The 7,500-nt window shown below is 30.1% G+C and overlaps 1 protein-coding gene across 1 annotated transcript in view; it reads left to right on the top strand.

Moving 5' to 3' along the window:
- LOC137627190 (antifreeze protein Maxi-like) overlaps positions 1-7,500 on the top strand; it is a 28,506-nt gene that overhangs the window by 588 nt on the left and 20,418 nt on the right. The window lies entirely within an intron of this gene.

The raw sequence follows: 7,500 nt of genomic DNA, 5'->3' as shown, positions 1-7,500 counted from the left end.
ATCATTTTGCAAAGGCAACATTTGCAGTTTCTTATATTTAAGTCATTGTCTTTCTTTTTATCTTTTTTATGCGCACCGTCGTCCTCACAAAGGGATGTACACCGTATCGGCAATCAATTTCTTCATGAGTTATGATTATTGGAAGGGGTTGGGGAGGGGGAGGTAGGGGTCATAGTAGGGGAGGGGGAGGTAGCAGTCTTGGTTGGGGAGGGGGAGGTAGGGGTCAGGATTGTAGAGGGTGAGGTGGGGGTCATGGTTGGGGAGGGGGAGGTAGGAGTCTTGGTTGGGGAGGGGGAGGTAGGGATCATGGGGGGAGGGTGAGGTATGGGTCATGGTTGGGGAGGGGGAGGTAGGTGTCATAGTTGGGGAGGGGGAGATAGGGGTCATGGGGGGAGGGAGAGGAAGGGGTTCTGGTGGGGGAGGAGGGATGGAGCAATCGAAGAGGGTCACATCGGTGAATCCCGAAAGGTGGCAGATATGAAGAGGAAATCTTTCGCTCTCCATCTGACGTTATGATTTTCAAGGTTTTTGAATCTTTGGTTTTATTTGCCTTTACTTTCATTTTCCTGTTTATATATAACATTCGATTATTTTATTCTGCGCGTTTTTCTATATACATTCGATTATTTTGATTTTCGCATTATATATATATATATATATATATATATATATATATATATATATATATATATATATATATATATATATATATATATATATATATATATATATATATATATATATATATATACATATATATATATATATATATATATATATATATATATATATATATATATATATATATATACACGATTATTTTATTCTACGCATTTTTGTATATACATTCCATTATTTTATTCTACGCATTATATATATATATATATATATATATATATATATATATATATATATATATATATATATATGTATATATATATATATATATGTGTATATATATATATATATATATATATATATATATATATATATATATATATATATATATATATATATATATATATATATATATATATATATTTACGCTCGATTATTCTATTCTACGTATTTTATATATACATCGATTATATTTGGAAGATTAGGTTTTTTAATCCTTATGAATAGTTACACGGTGATGATAAATATGGAAATATGCCGTGTATATTAAAATAAAGATAACTCTCAAAGTTGAAATTTTACAGGCAGTTGGTATTAATGATAATTGATATATATTTTATCGTAGCCGTTAATGTTGTATCAAAAAAGATTTATCATCTTAAGTAATAATGTCAGTAAACTTTGTAGAAGATGTAAAGAGAAATGATTTAAATTTGAATTATAAAATCTTCATAATAGTTGATAAAAAATACAATAAAATATGTATTTTTTTCCAATTTTCATATATATTAAATGTATTTCCCTTATTATGGAGTGTACTGTTCATAAGTATGATATTTTTTCTTTATCGTCATTTACTTTATTTTGATTAAGCTATTAGACACTTCATTTATTTACCTATTCCGTCAAGAATGATTTTTTTTCATGTTACACACGTGTACTTAGAAGAAATTGACGCTACCTAGAACTTACTCATCTCACTCTGCAAAAATTTATTTTATAATTTTTCTTCCAAGTTATGCACTTCACTCTGCTAATATTTATTTCATAATTTTCCTTCCAATTTACTCATTTCACTCTGCAAAAATTTATTTTAAAATGTTCCTTCCAATTTACTCATTTCACTCTGCAAAAATATATTTCAGAATTGTCCTTCCAATTTACTCATGTCACTCTGCAAATATTTATTTCAGAATTGTCCTTCCAATTTAATCATTTCACTCTGCCAAAATTTATTTTAGAATTTTCCTTGCAATTTACTCATTTCACTCTGCAAAAGTTTATTTCAGAATTGCCCTTCCAATTTACTCATTTCACTCTGCAAATATTTATTTCAGAATTGCCCTTCCAATTTACTCATTTCACTCTACAAAAATTTATTTCAGAATTTTCCTTCCAATTTAATCATTTCACTCTGCAAAAATTTATTTCAGAATTTTCCCTCCAATTTACTCATTTCACTCTGCAAAAGTTTATTTCAGAATTGCCCTTCCAATTTACTCATTTCACTCTGCAAATATTTATTTCAGAATTGTCCTTCCATTTTACTCATCTCACTCTGCCAAAATTTATTTTAGAATTTTCCTTGCAATTTACTCATTTCACTCTGCAAATATTTATTTCAGAATTGTCCTTCCATTTTACTCATCTCACTCTGCAAAAATTTATTTTAGAATTTTCCTTCCAATTTACTCATTTCACTCTGCAAATATTTATTTCAGAATTGCCCTTCCAATTTACTCATTTCACTCTGCAAATATTTATTTCAGAATTGTCCTTCCAATTTAATCATTTCACTCTGCAAAAATTTATTTCAGAATTTTCCCTCCAATTTACTCATTTCACTCTGCAAAAGTTTATTTCAGAATTGCCCTTCCAATTTACTCATTTCACTCTGCAAATATTTATTTCAGAATTGCCCTTCCAATTTACTCATTTCACTCTGCAAAAATTTATTTTAAAATGTTCCTTCCAATTTACTCATTTCACTCTGCAAAAATATATTTCAGAATTGTCCTTCCAATTTACTCATGTCACTCTGCAAATATTTATTTCAGAATTGTCCTTCCAATTTAATCATTTCACTCTGCCAAAATTTATTTTAGAATTTTCCTTGCAATTTACTCATTTCACTCTGCAAAAGTTTATTTCAGAATTGCCCTTCCAATTTACTCATTTCACTCTGCAAATATTTATTTCAGAATTGCCCTTCCAATTTACTCATTTCACTCTACAAAAATTTATTTCAGAATTTTCCTTCCAATTTAATCATTTCACTCTGCAAAAGTTTATTTCAGAATTGCCCTTCCAATTTACTCATTTCACTCTGCAAATATTTATTTCAGAATTGCCCTTCCAATTTACTCATTTCACTCTACAAAAATTTATTTCAGAATTTTCCTTCCAATTTAATCATTTCACTCTGCAAAAGTTTATTTCAGAATTGCCCTTCCAATTTACTCATTTCACTCTGCAAATATTTATTTCAGAATTGCCCTTCCAATTTACTCATTTCACTCTACAAAAATTTATTTCAGAATTTTCCTTCCAATTTAATCATTTCACTCTGCAAAAGTTTATTTCAGAATTGCCCTTCCAATTTACTCATTTCACTCTGCAAATATTTATTTCAGAATTGTCCTTCCAATTTAATCATTTCACTCTGCAAAAATTTATTTCAGAATTTTCCCTCCAATTTACTCATTTCACTCTCCAAAAGTTTATTTCAGAATTGCCCTTCCAATTTACTCATTTCACTCTGCAAATATTTATTTCAGAATTGCCCTTCCAATTTACTCATTTCACTCTACAAAAATTTATTTCAGAATTTTCCTTCCAATTTAATCATTTCACTCTGCAAAAGTTTATTTCAGAATTGCCCTTCCAATTTACTCATTTCACTCTGCAAATATTTATTTCAGAATTGTCCTTCCATTTTACTCATCTCACTCTGCCAAAATTTATTTTAGAATTTTCCTTGCAATTTACTCATTTCACTCTGCAAATATTTATTTCAGAATTGCCCTTCCAATTTACTCATTTCACTCTGCAAATATTTATTTCAGAATTGTCCTTCCATTTTACTCATCTCACTCTGCAAAAATTTATTTTAGAATTTTCCTTCCAATTTACTCATTTCACTCTGCAAATATTTATTTCAGAATTGCCCTTCCAATTTACTCATTTCACTCTGCAAATATTTATTTCAGAATTGTCCTTCCATTTTACTCATCTCACTCTGCAAAAATTTATTTTAGAATTTTCCTTGCAATTTACTCATTTCACTCTGCAAATATTTATTTCAGAATTGCCCTTCCAATTTACTCATTTCACTCTGCAAATGTTTATTTCAGAATTGTCCTTCCAACTTAATCATTTCACTCTGCAAAAATTTATTTCAGAATTTTCCCTCCAATTTACTCATTTCACTCTGCAAAAGTTTATTTCAGAATTGCCCTTCCAATTTACTCATTTCACTCTGCAAATATTTATTTCAGAATTGCCCTTCCAATTTACTCATTTCACTCTACAAAAATTTATTTCAGAATTTTCCTTCCAATTTAATCATTTCACTCTGCAAAAGTTTATTTCAGAATTGCCCTTCCAATTTACTCATTTCACTCTGCAAATATTTATTTCAGAATTGCCCTTCCAATTTACTCATTTCACTCTACAAAAATTTATTTCAGAATTTTCCTTCCAATTTAATCATTTCACTCTGCAAAAGTTTATTTCAGAATTGCCCTTCCAATTTACTCATTTCACTCTGCAAATATTTATTTCAGAATTGCCCTTCCAATTTACTCATTTCACTCTACAAAAATTTATTTCAGAATTTTCCTTCCAATTTAATCATTTCACTCTGCAAAAGTTTATTTCAGAATTGCCCTTCCAATTTACTCATTTCACTCTGCAAATATTTATTTCAGAATTGCCCTTCCAATTTACTCATTTCACTCTGCAAATATTTATTTCAGAATTGTCCTTCCAATTTAATCATTTCACTCTGCAAAAATTTATTTCAGAATTTTCCCTCCAATTTACTCATTTCACTCTGCAAAAGTTTATTTCAGAATTGCCCTTCCAATTTACTCATTTCACTCTACAAAAATTTATTTCAGAATTTTCCTTTCAATTTAATCATTTCACTCTGCAAAAGTTTATTTCAGAATTGCCCTTCCAATTTACTCATTTCACTCTGCAAATATTTATTTCAGAATTGCCCTTCCAATTTACTCATTTCACTCTACAAAAATTTATTTCAGAATTTTCCTTCCAATTTAATCATTTCACTCTGCAAAAGTTTATTTCAGAATTGCCCTTCCAATTTACTCATTTCACTCTGCAAATATTTATTTCAGAATTGCCCTTCCAATTTACTCATTTCACTCTGCAAATATTTATTTCAGAATTGTCCTTCCAATTTAATCATTTCACTCTGCAAAAATTTATTTCAGAATTTTCCCTCCAATTTACTCATTTCACTCTGCAAAAGTTTATTTCAGAATTGCCCTTCCAATTTACTCATTTCACTCTACAAAAATTTATTTCAGAATTTTCCTTTCAATTTAATCATTTCACTCTGCAAAAGTTTATTTCAGAATTGCCCTTCCAATTTACTCATTTCACTCTGCAAATATTTATTTCAGAATTGCCCTTCCAATTTACTCATTTCACTCTACAAAAATTTATTTCAGAATTTTCCTTCCAATTTAATCATTTCACTCTGCAAAAGTTTATTTCAGAATTGCCCTTCCAATTTACTCATTTCACTCTGCAAATATTTATTTCAGAATTGCCCTTCCAATTTACTCATTTCACTCTGCAAATATTTATTTCAGAATTGTCCTTCCAATTTAATCATTTCACTCTGCAAAAATTTATTTCAGAATTTTCCCTCCAATTTACTCATTTCACTCTGCAAAAGTTTATTTCAGAATTGCCCTTCCAATTTACTCATTTCACTCTACAAAAATTTATTTCAGAATTTTCCTTTCAATTTAATCATTTCACTCTGCAAAAGTTTATTTCAGAATTGCCCTTCCAATTTACTCATTTCACTCTGCAAATATTTATTTCAGAATTGCCCTTCCAATTTACTCATTTCACTCTACAAAAATTTATTTCAGAATTTTCCTTCCAATTTAATCATTTCACTCTGCAAAAGTTTATTTCAGAATTGCCCTTCCAATTTACTCATTTCACTCTGCAAATATTTATTTCAGAATTGTCCTTCCAATTTAATCATTTCACTCTGCAAAAATTTATTTCAGAATTTTCCCTCCAATTTACTCATTTCACTCTGCAAAAGTTTATTTCAGAATTTTCCCTCCAATTTATGCATTTCACTCTGCAAAAATATATTTCAGAATTTTCCTTCCAATTTAGTCATTTAACAATGCAAAAGAAAAAAAAAATTACCATTTTTCTTCCAATTAGTGAATTAGAATATATTCACACTATAGGGTTTCTTAACCTATTCTAACATCCACCCCCCAGAAAGTGCCCAAGGTGAATTGGGTTTAAGGTTTGGCGTATGTGATTAACTACATAATAAATTTATTACGATGTCAACTAATTGATTAAAATTGTAGGGCCTTTCGTGATGAATTAGTGTTAATACATAACAATTCATAGTCATTCTTTATTCAGTGTCATGTTAATTGGTCAGAGTCGATAATACGATGACTTTAGGGGTACTTCATGAAGAAAGAAAAATGGAAAATTCTTATTCTAATATTCTACATTATTATATTTTTTGATAGACATGTTCGTGCTAGATACATTATTATTGAGGTAGAATATACGAAGGGTTTTTTTTTTTTTTTTTTTTTTTTTTTTTTTTTTTTTTTTTTTTTTTTTTTTGTGGGGCGGGAGTTAAAATATATCCGAGCAAAATCTCCAAGGTATAAAAATATATATTATTGCTATGTTACGTGAATACGTAAAAACGGGATTGGCTACTACTGTACTAATTTTTTTTTCTTTTTCTTTTTTTTTAGTATAGGAATTTTAATTCACTCGCTCGACTGTTTGATAAGGGCGATGATGGAGGAGGAAATTGCTTGTTATTTAGCGAGTGGTCGTTTATTAATTACTGCAACAACATCAAAGGATATAAACGCTGACGAAAAGATTGCGTGTTATAATTGCTTACAAAGGGCGAGACCGATTCATATATCAATGGCATAAATAGACAACATATATTGTTTCGCTGTTGTACGCGTTCCGTCAAAAATAAATGTAAGTTATTTAAATAGATATGCAAGTACATGCACCCCTCTCTCACTAGGGTATGACTACTCCCTCTCGCCCCGAGGGACGGGGAAAGGTCAGCGTGACCAGAATAATATATAATATATATCATCATCATATCCTCCCACGCCTATTGACTCAAAGGGCTTGGGTTAGATTTCGTCATTCGTTTCTATCTGGAGCTGTTAAGTGAATATTTCTCCATTCATCATCTCCTACTCCACGCTTCTTAGTTCTCAGTCATGTAGGCCTGTGTCTTCCAACTCTTCTAGTGCCACGAGGAGCCCAGTTGAAAGTTTGGTGAACTAATCTTTCTTCAGGAGTGCAAAGAGCATGCCCAAACCATCTCCATCTACCTCTCATCATGATTCCATCCACATATAGCACTCAAGTAATATTTCTTATAGTTTCATTTCTAATCTTGTCCTGCCATTTAACTCCCAATATTCTTCTGATGGCTTTGTACTCATATCTGCAAAATCTGTTGGATATTGTTTCATTGTCATACCACAACTCATGTCCATACAGTAACACTGATCTCACTAAACTTCTATATAGCCTGATTTTTATATGTAATTTCAGGCGATTTGATTTCCAAATTTTACTTAACCCAGCCATTGTCTGATT

Source organism: Palaemon carinicauda, chromosome 35, assembly GCF_036898095.1.
Source record: "Palaemon carinicauda isolate YSFRI2023 chromosome 35, ASM3689809v2, whole genome shotgun sequence".
NCBI classification, from domain to species: Eukaryota; Metazoa; Arthropoda; class Malacostraca; order Decapoda; family Palaemonidae; genus Palaemon; species Palaemon carinicauda.
The sequence above is the reverse complement of the archived record's forward strand: the minus strand, read 5'-3'. Positions and strand labels throughout refer to the sequence as shown.